We start from the raw sequence: 27,636 nt of genomic DNA on the forward strand, positions 1-27,636 counted from the left end.
TGCAATTTTAACAAAATTAGCACAGCCAAAAGAACATGTGATAAACATACATGTATATAAAAAAAGTTATTATAAAAACTTAAGTAAAAAACATTAAGGTTTTATTTTAAAAGTGTAAAGAACTAGAAAGATCATGAGAATGCACTTCCAACAATTTATTTAATCAATTAGATTTTAATTTTAACTTTAGGTAACATTATAAGTTATTTAAGATTAATATAGTAATAAAGATAAAATGCAGTTACCAGTCTTAAGCTTACTGACTCTCGCAGGTAAATGGAATTTACAGGTTTAACACCCACGCACACAACGTGAATAGATATGGCCTTGAAGTTAAAATGACAAAAACAGCAAGGCAAACTACCAACCTCTATATGATAGGGCGGTATATTCAAAGAATGTGATAAATTTGGTTGACAACTTGTCGTTAAAAAACCAAACAATGAAAGGAAAAGGTGGTTAAGATCACCATTTACCCTACAGTGGTTGATCTGTCAACAAAGAACAAAGCATGCGAGGTCAATCCAAAATATCATATATTATAATATTATGACGTCACTGGTTAGCCAGCCAACAGGTGAAGATTAATACAACTTCCACAGTCCGAAGGTTCAAAAACATTTGGGACCGTAATGAAAAAAGATTCTATGAATCAAATTCAGTTCAAAATTTTTTCAAACAAGTTCATCAAAAGGAACAATTACTAAATTATGTAAAAGTGATATTAACAAATAGTTAATAAAATGTAAGTTGATAAATCTAAGATAAGGAAAGACTAATTTATTTTATTTTATTTTTATTTATATTTATTATATGAAAATGTGATAAAAAAACCCATTGTGGGACAAAATTTAAGTAAACAACATATCAAGCCTAATTCTGCAAAATTAATGCGTGATAAATTTGGCTCAAATTACTAATGTCGGTTCTCTTATTAAGGGTATTTGGATGTTTTAATATTGAACACATTTCTAAAAACTGTCTTTTAACGAGATTGCGTTCAGTGCCAAGAATTATATATATATATATATATATATAATATATATATAATTATATATATATATATATATATATATATATATATATATATATATATATAATGTTCGGATAAGTTTCCGCGGTCAGATAAATGAAAATTACTGAGTTCTCGGGAAGAACCGCGTTGAGAATTTAAAACTCGACGTTTCGGCACCCATTTTGGAGCCATTATCAAGAGTGATACGGTTCGGTTCGAGTTCGGGGGTCTCAATCTGCCTACTCCCCTCACTCTATACGTACCAGTATCGTGTTCTATATTGCAAGAACTGTCTCTCGGCACTGAGATCTCAATCTGCCTACTCCTCAGTGTCGAAGTGAACAACCGGTCTTACCCTGTGTGGCTGCTTTTATACTCGCTGTATGCGCGGGAACGGTATGCGCTGAAGCAACGGTCTGAACTGACGTGGCCTGAGCGGTGTGGGCGGGAGGTCGCTGAAGCAGGGGTCGCCATGTTGCCGGTAATCGTTGCCGACTGAATTAAGTTGGGCGGGGTGATGATGTGACTGGGCATTGAGATTAGCGGTTTGTATGAGTGGGTTTCCGGTACACGGAATAGGAAAAACTGTGAGGTAGATTTTTCTGAATAAGAACATCGAGGAATGGCAAAGACGCTTCAGACTCAACTTCCATCGTGAATTGAATGCTGGGATGTATTCCATTCAGGTGGGAAAAGAAGAGATCTAATGTGTCTTTACCATGGGGCCAAATGACAAAGGTGTCATCAACGTACCGTAACCAGCAGGTGGGTTTGAGATTTGACGAGGACAAGGCTACTGTTTCGAAATGTTCCATGTATATATCTGCTATATTACGGGAGAGACGGGCGATCCCATTGGGGCACCTTTGATTTGACGATAGAAATGATTTTGGAACGTGAAATATGTATTAGACATGCAGTGTTTTATAAGAGATAATGTGTCTTGGGGAATTTGATGTTTAGAGTGTAGAGGGATGTGTGGTTGTATATATATATATATATATATATATATATATATATATTATATATATATATATATATAATATATATATATATATATATATGGCAGCGTCGTGAGCTGCCTCTAAAAATAGATAAGAGAGTTGCCATGTTTAAGAAGCAATAATGTGCGTAGTTTGTAAAGTGTATACTTGATGTAGTATATTATCTTCGCCGATACAGCAAATCGATGAACTAAATTTTTTTTTTGTGGCTTTAGCACTTAGCCATTTAGCCAATTACATATTGAAATATAATAAAGGAAAAATTACTAATATCAATACTCGAGATATAATTAATACTAAAGAAAAAAAAGTGTATGCATACATAAGTGTACATTATACAGTGTATACATACATAAGTGTATAATCTATACTATTAATTGCTAGTTGCAAAAAGTGTGTCTATTTGAGTCTAAAACCTCATAAAACTCATAAAATCCCTATAACTAAATCAAACAAAAAGAGAAAATTATATCAAGAAAAAACAAATATAAGGAACAACAGGGATACTCACTTCTCGTCCAGGGACCCATCAGGACATTTGTTTAAGACATTACTAGCAATAGGTCACGGAAAGAAGGTAAAATAAACAATTTGGGTTAGAACAAAGGTTAACGAGCTTAGCTGAGATTGACTACAGACACACACATTTGCACTAGGTATAAAATTTAATCAAACAATCATAAACTTTTTTATTATTAGTAGCCAACAGGTTATTTATTTGATATGGAGGAAATATTTGCAGAGTTTGCAAGTTGTTTAAAAGAGTTCCTGAATGCTGAAGATATTTGGAACACTTAAAAAAGATGTGGTTAAGATCTCCTTGTTCTTGACAAGTTTCGCATAAGTTTGAATTGTATATTTTGATTTGAGCAAGATGAACAGGATAACAAGCGTGGCCAAATCTCAATCTTATTAAAGTTGTTGTATATTTACGAGTGGTATTGAAATTCTTAAACCATCTGGAATTAGGGATGTGTGGTTGTATATGCACGTATTGTGTTGTTGAGTGGTCGCAAAAAGTTTGCCAGGGCGGTATTCCAACGATCTGTTTGATTTCTTTTAGAGATGAGAAAAGCATCAGGAACACAAATTATCTCATCTGGTAAAATTTCAGCTGTCGAGGTTATTGCAGCTTTTGCAATGTAATCAACATGCTCATTATGTTTTATACCAACATGAGCCTTTACCCAAATAAAATTCGTAGTTTTATTTTTATGTTTAAGGTTAACAAGCATGTTCTTAATTTGGTAAATAAAAGGATTAGAATTATAATTGGGTAACTTTGTATTTTTGAGAGATAATAACACTGATAATGAATCGGATATTATTAAAACTGCATTATTGTTTAAACTGTCGAAATATTTCAAGGCTTCAAGAATTGCAAGTGCTTCAGCACTAAAAATTGAGCAATTGAGAGGTAGTTTGAACATTTTTTCTATTGACTTGGATGGAATGTAGAAAGCACATCCGGTCCCTTCCGATGTTTTGGATGCATCTGTATAGATTACAGTTGCCATGGGCCATTTTTTTATGTAAGAATTTAAGATGCATGAATCTAATGATAGGAATACTATAATATGTTGGTATGTGTATATCAGCTTCATTAAAAAATGCGAAATAGTCGTTAATATCAAGGTATGCTAATACTGTTGGTATACTTATTGTTACACATGGCTCTAAAGGCCGTGCAAAGGGTTGGTGAGTTTTTATGAATCCAGTAACTGTTGTTAGATCCTCGGTATTTAGCGAGCTTATGCCAGAATATAAAGAATTGTTGATACCTATATGAAATTTTCACTACAATTTTTTCACTTAGATAATCTCGTCTAAAATTTAAAGGAGGTTCTAAAGCTCCAACATGCAATGGAGCTATAGGAGTAGACTTCATTGCTCCCATACAAGTACGTAGAACAGTCCGTTGAAATACATCAATTTTATTTAAAATTTGTTTACTTGCTGATCCATAAAATATACATCCATAGTCCAGAATGGATCTGATATAAGATTTGTAAAAAAGCAAAGCTGTCTCTACGTCAGCACCCCACCAAGTTTTAGAAATTGATTTTAAAAAATTGAGACCTTTATTGCTTTTGTCAAGCATATACTCGATGTGTACTTTCCATGTTAACTTTTGATCTAGAAACATACCTAGATATTTTATTGACTTACAGAAATATAAACTTTGGCCATTTAATAAAATAGTATTTATGTTCGAAATATTATGTCATGAAAAAATGCACACGTTTGATTTATTAGTGGATAAATTAAAACCATTTTCACAAAACCAGTTTGAGAAATGTTCATGTAATTTTCTTTAAAATTGTAAGGAAAGGTTCATATTTACTCCTTTCTGTATAGACTAGGAAGTCATCAGCATATTGGATTGTTTTGTAAGTGATACTTGGTATATTAAGACTATGAAAATCGGCAGTATACAGATTAAAAAGAAAAGGGCTTAAGACTGATCCCTGAGGTAATCCCCAACTATTATAACGTGGTCCAAGAAATTCATTTTTGTAGTTTCTAACGTAAAAGCGTCTATTAGTGTAGAAATTATGGTTTGTGCCAGATTTGTGGGTATTTGAAATTGATTGATCATTTTGTCTTTTAATCGAGGTAAACACACACTGTCATAAGCACCTTCTATATCTAGAGATAAAGTAGGCAAATAGTTATTTCTAGAAACGTTACTCTGTATGTCCGTTACAAGTGTAGCTAGTGCATCTAAAGTTCCACATCCTCGTTTGTATCCAAACTGATTATTTGGTAGTAATTTTTTGGTATGGACCCACCATTCTAGTCTATGTTTTAACATCCGTTCCAAAGTTTTAAATACACAAGAAAAGAGAGAAATGGATCGATAAGATTCTGCTGAATTTGGGTCTTTTGCAGGCTTTAGAATCGGAATAACAATGATGACTTTAAAAAAATCTACCTCAGAATTGTCTTGAATTATTCGATTTAAAAAGTCTAATAGAAAATGTTTTGCTACTTCTGGAAGGTTAATAAGCATGGAGTATTTGATATGATCGTATCCTGGACAATTATCTTTACGATCATTTATAGCGAAAATTAGTTCATTGTAAGTGAAAGGTTTTAGTAGAAAATGATTTGTTTCAGATGGGGTTAAATCTATGTAGCTGGATTTTTGAGGGTTCGCAGTTGGTGGTGCAACTTTAATAAGAAAGTCATCCATCCATTTTTGATCAAAAGATTTTATTTTTGATATTGGTTTTCTGTAAATTTTTCTAGCTTGATTCCAAAGAGTTGTAGCTGGTGTATTTTTATTCAGGGAAGAGACCCATTCAATCCAATGTTTCTTTGCTATATTTTTTAATGTTTTTTTGGTTCTAGCCGAGATCTCCTGGTATTGAACGTAATTTTCAAAATTAGTGTTTTTTTTGTAATTTATTAAAGCCAATTTTCGTTGTTTGATAATATTGTCACAATCAATATTCCACCAAGGGGGTGGGTGCCGTTTACATTTATAAGGTTTATATTGGGGTATAGCTGCTTCTGTGGCCGTATTTATATTATTAATGAAGGAGGAGTACTGTTCAGTTAGATTATCCGAGTGACTGTTGTTCGTATCGTGCAAAATCTGAATCGTCGAGGTATATAACGCCCAATTGGCTTTTTTAATATTCCATTTATTTTTAGGAGATATTTCATTTTCGTTAATTGCAAAAATTAATTCTATAGAATATGACATAGTGATTTGATCCTAGGGTATCAGAGATAACATTCCAAGATGTTTTATTAACTAGTTCAGGTGAACAAAAGGTTACATCAATAGCTGAATCCCGTTGATCAGGACGTCTTAAAATCGTAGGTTCTCCATTGTTTAAAACAGTTAAATTTAAATCATCTGCCACATTTATTAGTTGTGATCCTGTGGTATTATTATGACAGCCCCATATAGAGTGATGTGCATTAAAATCACCACCTATAATTAAAGGCCCGTCAAACTGTTCAAAAATTTTTACCCAATCTTCATATATTGTTTGTATTTTTGGAGGTTTATAAATAGATACAAAATTTAACGATAAAGTTCCATATTTAACTTGTATAGGACACACTAAAATATTTTCATTGTAATTTATATTGATCTTATGTTCCACAAATTGAAGAGATTTGTGTACTAAAATTGCCACACCAGCATAGTCATCGTTTCTGTCATTGCGTATTATATTGTAACCACTAAAACTATATTGTTGATTTTTTTTAAACCAAGTTTCGCTTATAAGCGCAATGTCGATATTTTTATCAAAAAGAAATTGTACCAGACTATTTTTGTTAGCTATAGCAGAACGTGCATTCCATTGCATTATATTTAAATTGCGTGTTTTTGGATTAAATTTTATTGGTTTTTCAAAGTATCCTCCAATACTTGTTCTATACTACTTGTAATTACGTTAATATCAACAGGTTGTCTGTTGTTACTTGAAATTATTTTATTAATAAAGTCCATGATAAAAATCGATAAATTGCTAGCTATACTAGTTTTTTTGGTTTCCAAACTAGAGTAGTTTGGTTTATTTGAATTTATTGTCAAAGGTTGTGAAGGTCCAAAGGTGAATGGAAATAATGGTTTTTGAACAGTTGATTGGATAGTGGGAGAGTTTGATTTTCTCTTTTTTTTGGTTGGAGGTCTATCCCTCGCATGAGTGTGTTGGGAAAAGGAATTATTTTGATTGCCATTGAAATTTGTAGAGATTTGATTACGATTTGGATGAGATGACGATATACGAACGTTGTTAGGAAGTTCTGGAAAATGTTTGTCATAATTTGTTAGCGGTGAAAAGGAATTGTGACTTACTAAACTGGATGAGGAATTTTCAGATATTTCTTTGGCTTCCTTAAATGAGGTTTTTTGTTCTATCATTATATTTTTTTTTTGATTGTCATAAGAGGGACACTTTTTTGAGATAGATACGTGATCTCTGCTTTTACAGTGTATACAAAAAATCAAATTTTTATCACAATTGTGTTTATCATCTTTAAATTCACCGCAATTTATACACCTTTCTTGAGTACTGTTACACTGTTTAGATACGTGCCCATATCTCAAACATTTGTAACACTGGGTTATTCTACCTACAAATTGTTCAACCGAAAAAAAAAGTCGATTAAAAGCTACGCGATTTGGTAAAATATTCCCCTCAAAAGTAACGACAATAGATTTTTTAGGTACAAATTCGACTGTTTTGTCTTCTTTTTGGACTTTTCTATTTAACCTATATATGTTAGTAACGCGTGAGTCTGATTCGATATTTTCCATGAGATAGTTGATATCATAACGAGTATCCACGTCTCTATGATAACCCTTTAATTTCTAGTAAATGGTTCGGTATAAATGCTCTTAAATTTTCTGATTAATCCGGTTTCGGCCTATACTTTTAATTTCAAGAATGCTTTTAAGATTAAATTTTTAAAAAAGAATATGACCAACAGTCATTGGATGCAATGTACCTAAATTGTTATTGTCGGTACTTTCTATATATACCCAAATATTTTGCACGTTGTACTTATCTGAGAGGAGATTGAATGTTTTCGGTTCCAACTGCTTCGCTGTTTTCTGGACATCACTATCCTCACTAGATTTATTATTAATATTATTAACACTTAAATCACTGTAATTCATGTCAGTATCTGTCGTCACAAAAGACGTCCCTTGTTTATTTTTGTGCCCCATCGGGGACCGATATTATCTCGTATTAATTATCAGTTTACACTTTTTAATTATTGTCTTATATGTAAAAAGTTAAATCCAAACACCAAGTAATTAGGAACCGGCTCGGCCTTTAACGAAATTAACGACTGACTCGGTCAAAGGAACGATCGATACTGCAAATTGAAATTAAAAAGAAGAAGTTTAAATATTTTGTCATTTTACAACGTACCAATAATACTTGAAAAACGGCAGGAACAACGAAAACTATGGCTTGACATTATTGCTTGGGATTGGGATTGGAATTAGTAATTGGGATGTTATCAGACTCAACAATGATAGAATGATGTATATATATATATATATATATATATATATATATATATATATATATATATATATATAAATATATGTATATATTGTAACGAATATATTTTGCCTACCACATGGGGTATTATTATAAGGGGTAGAAAATTGGGGACAGAAATTATTGGGGCGAAGATAGGGCAAGCAAAATAATCGTTACTTGTGCGAACGGCACTCAGGGTTTGTTTGGAGAGCTGGGGTCGGATTGGGGCAACTACGAAAATATGAAACAAAGTGCCATAAATCTTTTGGGACAAATAAAACAAAACACAGAAAGGGAACAGGAAATACCTCTAGTAATTTAAAAAGGACGCCACTTCGAGGTGCCTAATTATAACTATTACAACAGCTAGTTGTAACTATTGGAATAATTATTAGAAATGCAAAATATATCTTTTTGACATGAAACTCAAAAAGGGGTTAGAGCGAGAAATAAACAAAATGGTTTACAAAAAATTAAACATTTATTGTGTCTCACCACAAACAGTTACAAAATAGACAATGCAAAAATATTATATCAATAGTCGCAAAATACAAAAATACAAAAAAAAACTTACATGTGCCCTTATCTGTTAACAAACTCTAGGAGTTGGAGATAGCAAAAAAAACTTACAAAAAAAAATTGTTACTGCATGGACAATATAAAAACACTATATTAATAGTCACAAATATAATACAGAAATAAATTATTGCAAATAAAGAAATATCTTTTAAAGGAAACTTCCTTGAGAGGTCAACCTTCTTTAAAAACCAAAACAAATTAATATCAAAAAATAATAAAGCTAACTGTCATAAGATTTACAATATTAATTATTAAAAATTTAACTGGTTATAAAAGCAATTATTACTTTAGCAAAAAAATGTCTGTCTTTACTTTAAAATTTAATCACTTAAAAAGTTACCTAAATTTCACAGTCTAACTTTAAATTTCTCAAACCATAACTGGAAATATAACTAGGGTCGAACTCTCTGCCACACGATCAAATACAAACTGCTTCTATGGTCTGGAACGACGACCACGTCCAAATAAAGTGAGGTTGAAATGGACGGCACTGGATACAGACTTGAGACTTAAAACTCAACAATGGAACATGTTGTTATCCTTCAATTTGTTGTACTCGCCGTATTACAAATGTCTCATATGAGGGACGGCTTACAAACAAACAAAACAGTGATTATCCCTATCAGATTTGACACATTACTTTGGGTGAACATCACTTATTTTTCGACAAATTTGCCGGGTTTTCGCAAAACTACACAACGACCGTTCCATTTGAACAAATCTTTCTCACCGCTCTTGAAACCAAACAACCCAAAATTCCTGTTTTAAACCACTTTGACTATCTCGCTAAATAATCTTGAATGAAAACAACTCTTAAATTCGTAGAAATCACGTATCAATCGATAAAATCATATTTTCATCATCATCATCATCAGTGGCATTATAGCTCGTTATGAGCCAAAGCCTTCTTCAGAACAATCTTCCATTCGCCCCTGTCTCTGGCAACTCTTCTCCATGCTTTAACTCCGATGGATTTTAGATCATCCTCTCATCATCTATGTTATCTTGATAAGTTATCTTCCTCTGGCTCGTCTTCCCACTGGTCCTCTTCTGTCGATAATTTTTCTGATCGTTGCATCTTCATCTCGCCTAATTACATGCCCTATTCATCGAAGGCGTGCTAATTTAATACATTTTACAACGTCAGGTCCCCCAAAACTTTTATATAACTCAAAGTTGTAGCGCCTACGTCACAAACCCTGTTCTTGGATTCCTCCATATATTTTCCTTAGAATTTTTCTCTAGAAACGTTTAAGCAATTCTTGGTCGTTCTCTGTAAGTGACCACGTTTCAGACCCGTATGTTAAGACTGGCCTTATTAGTGTTTTATACATGGTAACTTTAATTTTTCTGGGTAGTTTTGGGGCCATATGTTTCCTCAAGCCATAATAGCACTTATTGGCAAGCACTATTCTTCTTTTAATTTCTTTGCTGACATTGTTCTTTTGTCAGCAGCGAGCCCAGGTAGACGAAGGTGGCCACACCTTCCAGTTACAGATCATCAATTAATAGTCTAGGTATCTGGTTGCCTGATCTAGTACAATACATATACTTGGTTTTCTGTGCGTTTATTTTTAATACCATTCTAAGTGCAGACGCCCTTAGTGATCGAAATGCTTCGATCAGAGAATCTGTGGACCTCGCAATAATGTCTATGTCATCTGCATATCCGACCACTTGTACAGATTTATTACAGATGGTGCCATTCGTATTAATATGGCACTCTCGAATTACTTTTTCTAGTGCAAGGTTAAATAAGAAACACGCCAGTCCATCTCCCTGTCTCAGTCCATTTTTACAATGGAAGGGTCTGGAAAAGTCGTTTTGGATTCTGACTACACTCTCTACGCCTGTGAGTGTAAGTTCCGTTAGTTGCACAAGATGAAGCGGCATTTGAAATTCCACCATAGCCTGTAGAAGTTTTTGTCTGTTGACTGAGTCGTATGCGGCTTTGAAATCCACGATTATGTGGTGGGTGACAACTCCGAACTCGAGCGTTTTCTCAAGAATCTGCCTGACTGTGAAGATTTGATCCGTTGTTGATTTATTGGGTCGGAAACCGCACTGGTAGTTCCCAACTATTTGTCCAGCATAGGGGATCAATCTTCTGTACAATACGTTGGACAATACTTTATATGCCACGTTAAGTAGGGTGATGCCCCTATAATTATCACACACTATCATATCTCCCTTTTTGTGAAGAGGGTGCATTACGCCTAATTTCATGCATGTGTTTAAAAAGGGTGTCACCATCATTCTTAAAGAGTTCGGCAGGAAGATTGTCCAAACCAGGAGCTTTGTTATTATTATTGAGCAAAATCATATTTTCGTTGTAGTTAAAAACTGGATTTTGGAATTTGGGGTGTTTTCTTTACATCACAATATAACCAAAATCGGCGAAATATTATACTTGGCCAGGAACGGACTACGAAATTGTTATACCTTAAATATTGAATAGTTTAGGAATTTCAACATACTACAATATATATATATATATATATATATATATATATATATATATATATATATATATATATATAATCAGTTCTCTACAAATAGAAATGATCTTGAATATAACTAAAAAACGAACAGGGTTCATTTTTTTTAATTTTTTTTGAATCAAAGAAAATGTTCAAAAATAATTTGTAGGTTTTTATAATATTATAAAAACTACGATACTTTTCTACAGTGTAAAGATTATTGTTTAGTGGTTGGTAGACCTCATGTAGTAGAGCAAACACAGCATCAACGGTACATTTATTAGATAAAAAGCCGAACTGACTTTGTGATAAAATGTTGTTTTCAAGGGCTTTTATAAGTCTCTGAATATTATGAATATATATATATATATATATATATATATATATATATATATATATATATATATATATATATATATATATATATATATATATATATATATATATATATGTGTGTGTGTGTGTCACAGAGAAACACTATTTTGACTTTTTGCCTAGCTTTCGGAATTGTTTTATTCCTTCCAAGACACTGTAATATGGATAAAAAATGTGTAAATATTTACAAAATATCACAATTCGTCAGTGCAACTAACTAGTTGTTGAGTTTATTTACAATAAACTTTGACACTCAACATTAATAACACAAATATAAAATATAATAATGGACAAAATACATTCTAAAAATTTTGGTAAGGATAGTAAAACTTAGTTTATTTCATGACATCTTTTGATGGTGTGTTTTAACTCTGATGCATAGAGAACAGAAAGAAAAAACAATATGATTAAAATGTAATTAGGTGTTCTTAATATTGTATTTCTTTTCAAGAACCAAGAGGCCCATATTGGGTAGTTTTAATTTTTAATTATTAAACCTATCTTGATGGTATGCAACCAGTTATGCATACCAGTATATTGTGATTGTATATTGTATTTTTTTCCAGTAAATAACAATAAATGTTGCTCAATTTATCTAATTATTTATTTAATAAACTGGTTGTTTTGTAAATATACATCATTTTAAAGCCATTAGATGTTGCCAGTGTTAATACTTAAATAATATTTGGATACATAAAAATATTGATCGGTTTGGGTCAAGTTCAAATAAAGACATTGAAAATACCTGCTGTCCAGCTGGTCTCATCCGGCTGGGGTCAACCAACAGGTTTTTTATATCAACGTTCAGTTATGTTTATTCAACCTAGATATTTTTCCCAGAGAATTGTGTAGGGGAATAGTTAACATATTTCAATTTACAAGCTGTTTAATCGAAGCTATCACTGAATATTTTGAGATAAATATTATGTTTTATGAGATTAAGTCAAAATTATTGATTGTGATAAGAATCACATTTTTAATTACTTAATGTTTGACGTTTTGATTTCCATTCCGAAAATCGTTCTCAAAAAATGTTTTTGTAAAAAATGTGTATACATATTTTTACATAATTTGTACAATAAACAAGGTTAAGTAGTGGAAATCGAATCGTTAAATATTAATTAGTTAATTAAAAGTATAATTTTCATCTCAATAACGACCAGTAACTGTGGCTTAATAACATAAAAAATAATATTTGACTTAATAATGCCACAAGAAATTAGTTCACGGAACCTCCCTAAATAGTTTAAAAAAATTTTATACAGATATTTAAATTCTAAATAGTATGAGAGGTAGCCAAAGAAAAATTCGTAAAGACGTAAAGTTGATTTTGCTTTGTTTTTTAAACATTCTTAATATGTAAAAAAAAATAATTTTTTGCTTATAAAACGTTTTGTATACATTTTAAAGAAAAATGATTCAAATAAATGTTGTAGAACATAAAAAGTTTTTTATGTAGAGAAATATCAAATTAAAATACATAAATAATTGACCGAGATACTTCCCAAAAACCGTAAACTCTAAGGCTACGGTTATATTGGACGCGTAGTCTGACGACTAACGAGTCGGACGTACTCGTGCGTAGTCGGACGATAGAAACAAACACGGGCAGATAAATAGGAACGGTTATATTGAATAAGTACTAGCCGTCAGTTTATGCACCTTTACGACTGACTAATTTCAAAATACAAACTTGTTTGTTTTTTTCCTGCGGCAACGTGCGTCTGAAAATGGATCTTGAAAAATTAATTTTGAGTGTATTTGAAAAAAAGTCATTATGGAACCAAACTAACAAAAATTATCACAATCGAGATATGGCTCGTAAGATGTGGATATCCCTGGCGAAAGAAATGGGTGAAAACAGTAAGTTTATGTATAGATATTTGCATTATTTTTAATCTAATATTTATTTAATACATAGTAAAGTATATTATACTATTTAGTATCGTCAATAATTAAATTACGTATATGCATTTTATATTTTGAGTGGTTAAAAACGATCATATTGAAATGGAACGGACCCAGCGTTACTATTAAAATAGGTTTTAAAAGCATTTCTAATATCATATGCTTGTTGATTTGCTCTGTTGTTAATTCTTGATCTATTTGGTTGGTGCGTCCCTATAGTTGGCACTGTTTCTGAAAGATTGAATTCCTTTATACCTTCCTGGTCAATGACAATGTTATGAAGAATACATGTACATTTTACAATTATATCAACTTTGTCGGGGTAAACTTCCATTTCGTTTTTTAATACTCTCCATTTGGACGTTAATATTCCAAAAGCACATTCCACCATTCTTCTCACTCTTGAAAGTCTATAATTAAATACTTCTTCTTCTTCCTGCAAATCTCTTTTGGGATAGGGCCTCATTAAGTAGGTTTTGAGAGGATATGCTTCATCACCAAGAAGGACATGCTGAAGTACCAAATTGCTTTGTGGAATTGCTCTATCTTCTGGCAAATTTAACGACTTATTTTCAAGATGTTGATATAGCGAACTATGTGAAAAAACACCTCCATCGCTTTGTTTTCCAAAAGCCCCAATATCAACGCAGATAAATCTGTACTTTGAATTTGCAACTGCTTGAAGTACTACAGAGAAATATCGTTTATAGTTATAATACATGTATCCTGAATTAGAGGGACATCGTATTCGAATATGTTTGCCATCGATACATCCTATACAATTCGGAAAATTCCATTTATTCAAAAAATCATTGGAAATTGATCGAAACATGTCTTCTGTTGGAAAAGGCATATGCCGTTCATAAAAAGTTTCCCATATGATAGTGCACGTTTCGTAAACAATTAATCTTATAGTTGTGTGAGACATTCTAAATGAGAACGCCAAAGAGCGAAAAGCGAGTCCAGTGGAAAGATATCTAAAACAACAAACAAAATGAATTAATTATTTTAAGACAATAATTATTGATAATTGTTATTATAATTATAGATAATTGTTTTAGATAATAATTATTGGCGCACACACACACTTTGAAGGTGAATTTTAACTTATTAATTTTGTTTCAATTCAACGTAATACGTATTTAATTTTTCATTTTCTAAAACATACTATTTACTTCTTGACTTTTAGGTGATGTACTCAAATCGAAATGGCGAGGATAAAGAGATAACTTTAGAAAAGAATTAGCAAAAACAAATAAAGGGCGATCCGGAGATTCTGGTGAAATATTAATAACATCAAAATGGTCCTTATTTTACAATGATGCTTTTCCTAAAATACAACATGACCCAAAGAAATGCTACAGGAAATATTCCTCCTCTCAATAACCAAGAAAATTTGTATGATGAAAACACTACGCCAGAAGTTCCGCTCCTATCGGAGATTGGAAATCATTCTGGCAATTATAACTACGCCAGATACAATCTCTGAATCTAATTGTGATAGAAATCATAATTCTTAATTAAATTCACATCCAGAATTAAATACTGAAATTATTTTCACTACGACACCCAAGGCTGCTAAAATAGCTCATACAGATAAGGAAACGGGTACAAAGGAAAAAAAAAACTAAATCTTCGGTATATGAAAAAATGGTAGCTATAGAAGAAGAAAAACTTAAAGCATACAAAGAAAAGTGTAAGGAAAGGCCAAAGGAAGAAGATAGTGACTTCCATTTCTTCATGAGTCTGATGCCGTACATGAAAAAAATACCCGAAGACCAAAAATTGTCAGTACGAATAAAAATACAACAAGTTCTTTTGGAAGCCCAAAAATTGTCAGTACGAATAAAAATACAACAAGTTCTTTTGGAAGCCCAGCAACGTGCTCAGTATGTCTGGCCAAGAACTACTGCAGTGGATCAAGAAGCCCAGCCACGTGCTCAGTCTGTCTGGACAAGAACTACTACAGTGGATCAAGAAATCGATCAAAGCAGGTATCAAGTGGAAATACCATCAGATTCATCAGAAAACAAAGTAGGATGTCCAGGCGTGCGAGAATAGTTGCATAATTTTCAGTAGTGGTAATGACTTTTTTAGTTTATTTTAGTTTTTATATCCTAACTTCATAAAAAGTATTTCTTTTTTAAGTTTGTATGAAAAATAAATTTAGTTTAATAAATAATTTCATAAGTAATGACTTACCTTAATGTTAATGCCAGTTTTTCTGCTGGTTGAATACACTTTCTAAAGTTCGACTGTTTTTCCAGTCTTTCGAAAATATGAGACAAAATATAATTAAATGTTTCAGGTAACAATCGAAAATATTCAAAAAACTTCTGGGGTTGGCGTAACAAATCATTCCATATTAAGTGAAACTCGCCATTTTCTTCTCTATTTCTATATATATATATATATATATATATATATATATATATATATATATATATATATATATATCATTAACCCATACTCTTGACTTTTCTAACATCAGAGGACGTAAAAAATTACTTTCTAATAAATATTCTTCATCCTCGGCCATGTTTTCTGAACACATAGTCGCAGTTAAACGCTTGCAATCCGACCACCTAGTCGCATTACCAATGTCGTCCGTTTATGTCCGACTGATTGGTCGTCAGACTACGCGTCCAATATAACCGTAGCCTTATTCAATATAACCGTTCCTATTTATCTGCCGGTGTTTGTTTCTATCGTCCGACTACGCACGAGTACGTCCGACTCGTTAGTCGTCAGAGTACGCGTCCAATATAACCGTAGCCTAAGATATTATGTGTATAGTAATTTATAAATGTTAATAACTTTGTTTTTGCCTAACGACAGGTAATATAGCTACTTGAAATTATGGCAATTAATGAGTTATTAAAGTGTGCTAAATATCAAGCAGATCAAAACAATATTTTACAATTTATTCAATTTGTTTATCCCAGAAAGCGATTATTTAAACCACTGTACGTGTTCAAACAGTGACTCTACAAGTATTTTGTAACTTGCAATAGATTCTTTGGGTCTTCAGTTTTAGGGTATATTAAAAAATCTTTAACATATTATTAAATGTTTTATTAAAAACCTTAAATGTTACGTATATTCAGTACTTCTGTACGGAATAGAAACGTGGACATTGAAGACGAAAACTCTATCAAAACTTCAGGCTTTTGAGCTATGGTTATACAGAAGGATCCCGAAGATACCATGGACAGACAAAGTCACCAATGAAGAAGTACTGCGGAGGATGAACACAACCGCGGATTTGGTCAACATCGTGAAGAGCCGTAAGCTGCAGTTCTTGGGACATATAATAAGAAAACAAGGAAGATACGAGCTACTCCAATACATTTTGCAACATAAAATTGAAGGAAAAAGGGCCCCAGGATGAAGAAGAATATCCTGACTTGCTAACCTGATATAGAAAAACCTCAACACAGCTATTCCGTATAGCAACCAACAAATTCATCATAGCCAGAATGATCGCCAACGTGGAGAAAAGAAAACAGAACCTTATTTAAATAATAAGAACTGAGATAGCATTTAATTCTTAAATGAAGATCTACAGTATGTGATCCAAGCTATGGATGGCCTATACAGTAAAGGAGTAAAAAGTTATAACCTATTAAAATAATGGTATTCGTAAAATACCGCTACGGAAAAGTGGAAGTAAGAACTGCCTGAGCTTCGTTTTTTCTTAGATTGAAACTTTAAATTAAAGCGCGCTTGCAAAATATTTAATATTTCGGCCTCTGAGGCACGTAGAACTTTCATTTTTTACTGGAGTGACTGAACCAAATAATAAGAATTGTGCTATTTTGACCTATCTTACTAAATATTTCCGTAAAAAGTTATTGAATTTTACTAGTATATCGTAAGAAATATTTAAATTTTATTGATAAGTGTATATTATTTATATAATAAGGACAGGGCAGAATGGAAGAACATTGTTAAGCAGGCCAAGACTCACAAAGGGTTGTAGCGCCATTAGAAGAAGAAGAAGAAGATATTATTTATATAAATCTATAATAATTATTCTTCTTCTTCAAGTGCCCTGTCCATTGCGAACGTTGGCTATTCTGATCTTGTTTGCGGCGCTTCTGAATAGTTCGACCGATGTGAGCCCGAACCACTTCCGCAGATTTTGGAGCCACGAGTGTCTTCTCCTGCCTAGCCCTCGCTTACTGTCTATTTCCCCTGGACAATCAATTGTAGTAGACGGTACTTATCGTGTCTCAATATGTGGCCTAGATATTCAAGCTTTCTTTGTTTGATTGTGCTCATGATTTCTTTCTACTTTCCGATTCTTTGGATTACCTCTATGTTGTTGACATGTTCGGTCCAGGATATACGAAGAATGCGTCGGTATACCCACATTTCGAATGCTTCTAGTTTTCTCGTAATAATTATTATACATTAATAAAATCCCTTAATTTTTTTTCTACAAATAAGTAATTTAATTATAATTTCATTTAATGAAGATAAGTGGCTAATAAGTATATAAAATATTTTTGTAGTTCACCCCTCCACTTTTTCGTGACGGTATTTTACAAGTAACTTAACTTTTTACTCCTCGGTATACGAGTATACCACTTTTTAGATAAGATCCGACCAAGGGCGAAACTTCGAGTCAACCCTTTTCCAAAACGTTTGTAAATTGATTGGTGTTAATAAGACCAGAACGACACCCCTGCATCCTTAATCAGATGGAATGGTCGAGAGAATGAACCGAACGATGGGTAAACACCTGTCCAAAGTTCTATCAGAACATCAAAGAGCTTGGGACCAGCACATTCATTTATTTCTAATGGCCTACCGCTCGGCCGTGAATGAAACTACAGGTCAGACTCCAACCTGCCTCATGTTAGGTCGTGAAGTTCGTTTGCCCTGCGACCTAGAGTTTGGCTGCAGACCTTCCGAAGAGCATGTTGCAAGCGAAGATTATGTCGACCGCCTGAAGTTAAGAATGAACAACATTCATGAACTTGCCCGACAACACATCCAGATAGCCAGTGATAGAATGAAAGATCAATATGATTCTCGATGCAAGAGTGAAAGCTATGAAGTAGAATCCACAAGGAAACCAAGTTCCTGTGTTTGGCTGTATACCATATATTAAAAATTTTTTGAATAAAATCCTTTATAAAAAGGTATATAAAAAACCCAGTTGGGCTATGTTGAATTGACAAAACGTTTTCGGAATAAGTATTCCATCATCAGTGTCTAGTTAATACATGGATGTAGCCACTAAATATGTGGGTAAAAACCCTTTAAAAATTATTAAATAAAATTTAGTTTACATTATGTCTAATTTACAGTTGAGATGTTAAAGTTACCGTTGGATTGGTAACATGGCGACATATTACTCTACATTAAGTTGCAAGTCCTGAGACGGTATGTCAAACAAGTTGCTTTGACAAAGTCCTCGTAGACATACCGTCTCAGGACTTGCAACTTAATGTAGAGTCATATGTCGCCATGTTACCAATCCAACGGTAACTTTAACATCTCAACTGTAAATTAGACATAATGTAAACTAAATTTTATTTAATCATTTTTAAAGGGTTTTTACCCACATATTTAGTGGCTACATCCATGTATTAACTAGACACTGATGATGGAATACTTATTCCGAAAACGTTTTGTCAATTCAACATAGCCCAACTGGGTTTTTTATATACCTTTTTATAAAGGATTTTATTCAAAAATTTTTTCTATGAAGTAGGTGATCTTGTTTGGCTTTATGATCCACAACGTCGTCGAGGCTTGTCTCCCAAACTGCAAAGACAATGGGAAGGTCCGTATGAAATTAAAAAGGGAATAAATGACGTAATGTACCGAATTAAGAAGTTGCCGAAAGGTAAACCAAAAGTAGTTCACATAAATCGTCTTGCACCATATGCTGGCTCAAATGAAACAGAAGAAGAGCGAATCCTTCAACATGAGATCAAAGATGACCGACGACCAAGCTTTAATGAATTTATGTCAAATTACGCAGGGAAAAAGAGTGCTAGATTCGGCGTGACCACAGAAGTTCAGCAGGATCTTTTTAGTGTTCCGCATAACGTCTCTCTAGCCCACTGTGTTGCCCAAGATCTTGAGATGACTAAAGGAATCTCATCCGTATTTTATAAGAAATTCGGTCGTTTGGACGAGTTAAAAGACCAGCAGCCTAAAGTTGGAAGAGTACTGAGATTAGAAGATAGTTCTCGATCTTTGCTGTATGTGGTGACCAGGAAGTCTTATGCAGACAGGGCAACCTACGAGGATATATGGCGTGCTCAAACTAATTTGAAGAAAATCGTCTTTAATTACGACATTAAGAATTTGGCCTTACCCAAGATAGGCCATGCACTGGATAATATCGGATACGATGAGATCGTATCCGTTAAAGTCAGTAGACTGTTATTTCTTTCTAAGGGGTTCATGCAGAGCTGGAGAGCTCTGTAGATTCCGCCATACTGGGCCTACATCTGTAGTTGCTGATCGGGACGCTCAGATCTAAGAGAGGAGCAGTGTAACGAAATAGCCCATCTCCGATACGTCATAATTCTTATAAGGATGAATCTAGAAAACGTAAGAATCGGCATGTCAATAGCGCCCGTCTTTCGGACTGGTGCTTTCGATGACACGAATTAGAGGTGGGCTATTCTCGAACATAATAATTTGTATATATATATATATATATATATATATATATATATATATATATATATATAAGAAATTTAATCTTTGCAGATAAGTTAAATAGTAAACTCTTAAATATTGGGGAAATCTGCAAGAAAGACTCTAATGAGTATCACTTGTTTCGCCGAACGTTTTCGCCAAAGAGAATTAATTTGGCTTCTTCAGGGCTGAAAGAGAATAAATTATAATTAGCTACCATATATTATCTATTAAAAACATTATTGATATTACCGTAACTTAGAATTGTAGAGTTACAATATTAAAAAACTTTGCTAGTAACAGCATAATCGTGTTTTTTGTTACTATGTGCAAAAAACAGTTTTTTTAACGTTGGAAATGTATGGTAGCTTTGAACTTAAAACGTAAAGGTTTACCCAAGGTTAATCGAAAAACCCAATGTAACTACATTTAAAAGGAGGTAATTCTTTGAATTGTCGGCAATAACTAAATTTTTGATTGTTAGAAAGTTTAAATGTGAGGTTCTGTTTTAGCCAGAACGCATGTGCTGACAAATTAATTAGTTCTTTCGAATTTTTATGTCGTTAAGGTTCATTGGTAAACCGAATGAAATTAAATCCCAGTATAGGGAAATATTATTTTAGATTTTCTTTTTTAATTATATTATATTGTTCATGTATTATTATAATATCTTATTAAGATGTATCTAAGAAAAGCAAGGGAATGTTATCTTTTTTAGTTAATGAAAATTAATTATTAAAGTAGGTTAGTTGTTAATGGATAGATCAGTCAAGTTAGTTATCTGTGATGTTGTATTGTTCTTGGTATCTGATTTAAGTAAGAAGTGGTATATATCGCTTAGATTCTTAATGTCAATCTTAAAATTAATGGAGAAATCGTTAAGGAAAATATAAGACATTTCAATGAACTCTCTTTTAGATTTATTGTTCTCACGGTGGAGAATTGTGGTGTTAGTATAGTCCATGAGATGACCAGTGGAATGGACATGTTTATCTAATGCACAGCGGTCAGGGTGAAGTCGAGAATCACTTTTGTGTAGTGTAATACGTGATTTCAATAATTGAGATGTTTGGCCGATGTAGGAATTGCTGCAAGAGAGGCTTGGAATGTTGTAGACAATGTTACTAAGCCTATCTATTGGAGTCTTATCTTTTATCTTAGAATAAAGATTATTAATTGTTAGGGCTGATCTACAAGCCACATTAAGTTTAATGTTGTTATTATTATTACCAAAGCTATTTTCAACACTTTTCAGAATCCTTGTTAACCCCGGAGTGATATCTCTGAAATATGGTAATGAAAAATATTTGTTGATAGGAGTATCCGAGACTGGGTTCCCACTTAAGACATCCGGATCAGCATTGTTAGTCGCGAAGGAAGGTGAAGTATCTTCGTTATGGATAGTATTAAACAAAATCATATTTATTAAGGGTGTTGGATAAGCGTTTGAAATAAAAAGTTTCTGTAGGGTTTGTAGGTTTTTGTATGAAATGAAGGATCTGATAGTTTTATTACTCTATTTTTCATCTGTTTGATTAAGTTGACTTTGGTAGAATTATTATGGTATGAGTGGTAGTTAAGGTATCTACCAGAATGGGTCGGTTTTTGATACCAATCTATTTTACAGTCGATCCGCCGGATCTTTGCACATCGTCATCATTCTTATTATAGGAAATAAATCAAAACATGTGAGTCAAACGTATGTCGGCTATAAGAATTATTATAAAAATTAGAAAATGGCTAATATTACAATTGACGTTTTTATACTTCTCTTTTATTTCATTTATTGCATTTAGAAAACTGGATACGTATACATTTATGAACGTGATTTTTCAATTTTTGGAAACCTATAGGTTGTCCAATAACATCTACAGTAAATAAATATTTAAACCATAGTAATAAGAAATTAAAGTATTTTTATTGAATATAAGCAAATATATGGTACTGACATATCGTCAGATGATGTTCCTGTTGTTGGTAAATATCGGTTTAGATTTAAGAAGGTTACAAAAAAGAATAGTAACAAAAATGTGATATGAGAAGACTAAAATGTGAGTAAACAAAAGAGACGTTTTTAAAGATTAGATAAGAACATCTAATAGAAAAAAGAGAAAAAGAACAGTCAGATGAATGACAAGATACTGCAACTCATGGAAAAAAGAAAAAAATCAAAGAACAACACAAGAATGTACAACAATATTCACAGACAAATAAGAACACAAATACGAAAGGCCCAAGAAAATTGGTTAAAATCACAGTGTGAAGAAATATATTTATTGAAAGAAAAACACGATACGTTTAAAATGCATAAACAAGCAGCTGGTCTTTAGAAATTAAATACAGCTAACAAACTGCGAGATCAACAGAGAAACATCATCACAGATAAAAATCAAGAAATTTGCATATGGACCAAGTTTATCAAAGAACTCTGATGATAGTAGATCCCAACAACCTCCATCCCACATATGTAATGACCACTTACAAATCACATCAAATGAAGTGGAAAAGGCAATATTACAACCAAAAGATGGCAAAGCTCCTGGACCTGACAATGCACATGCTGATCATAAAACTATTTAACACCAACGGTACTCAACTCCTAATAAAAATATTTAATGAACCAAGAACATGGCTGAAGTCACGCCGACGTTTATTGCTGTACCAAAGAAAACAAAATCCGTATCCTGCAGTGATTTGCCGACCATCAGCTTAATGAACCATCTTTTAAAGTTATTTCTAAAAATCATACATCAAAGAATATATAGACTGTGCGAAGAAAAATTCAGCCGTAGTACAAAGTTTAGTTTTCGGAATGCAGTGGGTACGAGAGAGGCTCTCTTTAGCATAAAAAGGCTATTTCAACGATGTAGAGATGTGAACTGCAATACATATGCATGCTTCATTGATTACCATAAAGCATTCAGGTTAATGAACAGAAAGAGTAAAAATTGGGACCATTCCTTAGAAATTAAATGTAGGATAGAGAAAGCCAAATCTACATTTCAAAAATGGCTAAGCTATTCAAATGTCATGATTTATTCACACCCATAAAAATCAGGTTACTACCATGTTATATCTTTCGTATACTATTGTACGGAGTTGAGTCGTGGACTTTCACAGACACTACCTGCAGGAACATTGAGGCTTTCGAAATGTGGCTTTATCGTCGAATCCTGAAGATATCTTATACCGGTCACGTTACTAATCAGGACGTTTTATTAAGAATGGAAAAAGAAAAACAGCTGATAACCACAATAAAAACAGCCAAAATAGAATACCTTGGTCACATCATTAGCAACAACGAAATATATGAATTGCTGCAACTAATTTTACAGGAAAAAGTAGATGGAAAACGAGGCTCAGGAAGGCGAAGGATTTCCTGGCTGAAGAATCTATGTATGTGGTTCAACACAACAAATATTTTCAGACCAGCAGTGTGCAAAGTACAAATTGTCATGATAGTCGCCAATATCCGAAACGGGTAGACACTACAAGAAGATCTAAAAAACTGAATATAAATCTACTCCAGTGCTCCATCATCTTGATAATTTTGTTTATTCAGTGTTAAATATGGTTTTCAGACTTAAGTAATCACTTTGTTTTAAAAAATGGTCATACAAAAATTAACACAACGAACTTCAAATAAAGAAATCTATGCATAATAAATTAAAAAATAGAAAACTTGAGCTGGGTAAAAAAGAATTTATTATAACAATAATATAATTTAAATATTTATTGAAGCCTCATACACTATACAGCCATGTAGCCAATCATAAATTTAAGAATTCTTCACTGTCAGAATCTGAGCCACTCATATTACCAGTGTCTATTATGATTGGTTTAATGTTAGTGTCAACCATATTTTTTTCTCGGATATACCACTTTGTAATAATTTCATGAGTATGTTTCACACATTTTTCCCAAATTTCTGTGTTACATTGGTTTAGTGCCTCTTTCCACATATTTATAACAGCATTATCAGAATGTCCATCTCTACCAAGATTCTTATTGTAATATGACTTGCAGTTTGCCCAAATTAATTCAATAGCGTTGAATTCACAGTGATAAGGAGGTAGTCTCAACACTTCATGGCCGTGTTCTTTTAGTAGTTCATGCTAACAGATGTTTTGCCAATAAATGCAACTTCTTTATCCCTTAATTCATTACTTATACTTTGCAGAGTAACATGTTTCTCTAAAAAAAAAAGAACAGATAAGTACAGAATAAACCACACTGTTATAACTAGTTCAATGAAAAAGAAGTAATACTTTGATTTTATAAAACTATAAATTATTTCAAATTAAAAAACTCACAAGAAAATTGACTTAATATCCATTAATGTATTCAGCAGAAATTTTCTTAAACTACTCTCAACAATCTTTTTTACAACATACATTTATATAAAGTATTGATTAAAAAGTACCTTCTGGTTATCATGGTACATGATACCATTATCTTATGGTATATCAAATTCAGATTGAAGAAATTTTTAACTACTTACTTTGTTGGTACATGTCGTATACTGTATTACGCACTGCCATTTTTGATCCCTCAGACAGATCAGTTGTTTTGTTTTTCGGACGAGGTCTACTTTTGCCTGGCTTTGAAAGAATGTGATTATTTTCTTTCCTTTTAATAATTGTACATACTGTTCGTCGTTATATTTTTAATGCAGCAGCTACTCTCTTAAATAAAGAATTGTTTAATGATTTTCATAAACGAACATACATTTCAATATGTTACCTGTTGAACAGACGAAAATGGCTCCAAAGGCCCTCCATTTACTTTTTCTAATTCGAAATACTCCAACACATTCAACACAAGTTGCTAAGCTTGAGAAGTTAAAGGCTTGCCAGGCATACTCTAAAAATAAAAACCTTTAAAAATATTTCATATTGTCCGTTGACGTAGTTTTAGCTATATTTAAATAATTAATGTCAATTTAGAGGTTAAAAAAATTTATTATTCGTTATTAGCTAATACATGAATTCTTACCTTAATAAATTGAACACGAAGGTAAGGGTTAGTCGTTATAACAACTGTTTGTTAAAAATATGTATATTTAAAGTATGAAAAAGGATTGATTATTTAAATCAAACGAAAATAATTTATAAAAATATTACACTCTGTCAAAACAAAATTTCCAATTGTCATGTCAATTGTCAGTAGACGAATCAATCAGCGATCATTGTTCTATGGCTGTCTTTGTTCAATGCATGGTGTTGTGTATGGACAGGCGGTTTAAGTTAATAGTTTTAGTTTCTGTGAGTAGGAAAGAGACGTAACATAAAAAATAATTCGTGAATAATGTCATACTTGTGCAAAGATCCGGCGGACCGACTGTAATGTTGTTGTTTTCCCTGATCATCCTTATGTCGAGAAAGGGGACGGACCAATTACCATCTTCCCTCTCTATAGTGAACTGGATGTAGGGGTCATAACCATTAAAAGTATCTAATAGTTCATCTACCTTGTCATTGGGTATAGCCAAAATGATATCATCAACATATTTTTTAATAAATGGAATTTTAAAGGATAGTAAAGGAATGTGTGAGTCCATTTCAAAAGGTAAAAGAAATATTAAATTAGACTTACAATCAATTTAATTTAACTAATCAGACGACCGGTTTCGCTTTCTACAATATGCAAAGCATCTTCAGGTCACGATACAAAGTTAAATAAATGCTGAAAATAATAAACCCATATTAGGGTGTTGTCTAATAAAGATAAAACAAAGATAGGTGATATAAATTATATAAATTACAGTAATTATGCCAATATTACATGTCTGTGGTTTTTCAAAATGAATAAAATGTTTAAGCAGACAAGGTAAGACCCACAAATTTTTAAAATAGTCTATTAAACTGTAATGAATTAATAAATAAACAAATAAATAAAACATTACTTACATGCCGGTACTATATTAATTGATGGTTGAAAGAACATGGTTCAAACTATCTTGTATTGTTGATTGGAGAACTCAAGTCAACTATTGTAATTGTTTAACAGTAAACGGGGAAGTTCTTGAGGAGACAGATTTTATCCAATGAAGTAGAGAGGTAAATGTAATTGTTTGTTTGATGAAAGTAATGTTCTATACCATTAAGTTCTTTAAAATTATTTATATTTATTCTGGAGATATACTTATGAAATGTGTGTTATTTATTGAGATTTTTATTTTTGTTTTGGAAGGTGACAGTTGTGAGACAATGAATAAGAATAGATGTACAAATTGTGTGGGTGTGCCATTATATCAGCTTGTAATTATCAAATTTCTTTGATAAAGTTATGTTGCAATATGTGGCAAATTGTTGTAAAGTCCAATATATAAAGTTAAAAATTAAAATTGAGACACTTTAAGACACACAGAAAACACTTAACGGGGGGACGAAACAGACATTAAATTTAAAAAGGGGAGGATTTTAAAAGAACTACATCTCTTACTTGGAGACAATGAGTTTTTTATGTTATATATCAGATTTTAGAGGTAAACTTGACAAATGTAGGTTAAAGTGTGACAGTTCTTCTTCTATTTTAAATGCTGTAAGTTAAGCTGTAAGTTAAGTTATATAGTTTTATGAAATAAGCTGATATTAATAAATGTCTAAAAATTTTTAATTTTAAATTTAGATATCAAAGTTATTTGATGTGTTAATATTGGCATACTTTAACAAACTTTAAATAATTAGATTTCAATGTAACAATATAAATAATTGTAATACATCTTCTATGATAACTAACTCAGCTTAGTCAAAGTTACAGAACAAACTTAAGTGATTATTTGGTAATTAAATTAAATATGTACATTTGTAATCAAAATGTATAACAAAATTACAAACTTTCTTTGAAATAATTGTTGGTGTGAGTTATCTGTCATGGTGTGTATAAATATTTTCAAATATTTATTCCAGTTCTGATATGTTAATATGGAACTTAAATAATAAGCAAATAAACTATTGATGATAAAATTATTGATAAATTAAAAAAAATTGACTGAATTATTAAGCATTCAATAGTTAGTTGGTAATTTTAATATCTGACAGTTGGGACCGGAAATTGGTTATACAAACAGGTAAAAAGTTCTCTATTTAAACCAGTGTAAAGCAAAATTATTCTTATTTCAATTTTTCTGTACCATGAGCATAAATATCATCACACCGACATGAACAATGGTGAGTTTGTATAATAATTTCTGTAACACTTTAACAATTTAAAATTTATAGCAGTTTATAGTTAAAATATATTTCTATTTGAAAATGTTGATTTGCATATTATTAGGAATAACAAAATTCATTTAATTAATACTGCTAGTCTGAACGACTTTACAATGTTGTGTTGGGAACAATCAAAACACGTGTTGAATTTGAAATCAAATATTTTGTAAAATGAGTGTATTTCGAAACTGATGGGATGTAATAATAATATTATTACATCCCATCTGGTTTCGAAATACACTCATTTTACAAAATATTTGATTTATAATAATGTACATATTTAATTACCAAATAATCACTTAAGTTTGTTCTGTAACTTTGACTAAGCTGAGTTAGTTATCATAGAAGATGTATTACAATTATTTATATTGTTAC

At 32.1% G+C, this 27,636-nt stretch overlaps 1 protein-coding gene and 1 long non-coding RNA gene across 5 annotated transcripts in view; both read right to left on the reverse strand.

Moving 5' to 3' along the window:
- LOC140443500 (WD repeat-containing protein 3) overlaps positions 1 to 27,636 on the reverse strand; it is a 730,789-nt gene that overhangs the window by 677,534 nt on the left and 25,619 nt on the right. The gene's annotated exons all lie outside the window — the stretch shown is intronic.
- On the reverse strand, positions 23,766 to 25,387 carry LOC140443501 (uncharacterized). 2 transcript variants are annotated; one of them, XR_011951217.1, is made up of 4 exons: positions 25,043 to 25,387; positions 24,791 to 24,910; positions 24,549 to 24,732; positions 23,766 to 24,241 (listed from the first exon to the last, which is right to left on the reverse strand). It is a non-coding gene; the product is annotated as an uncharacterized lncRNA (long non-coding RNA). The 2 variants fall into 2 exon arrangements; XR_011951216.1 differs by having other exon boundaries at positions 24,791 to 25,387.

This window comes from Diabrotica undecimpunctata, chromosome 6 (assembly GCF_040954645.1).
Source record: "Diabrotica undecimpunctata isolate CICGRU chromosome 6, icDiaUnde3, whole genome shotgun sequence".
NCBI lineage: Eukaryota > Metazoa > Arthropoda > Insecta > Coleoptera > Chrysomelidae > Diabrotica > Diabrotica undecimpunctata.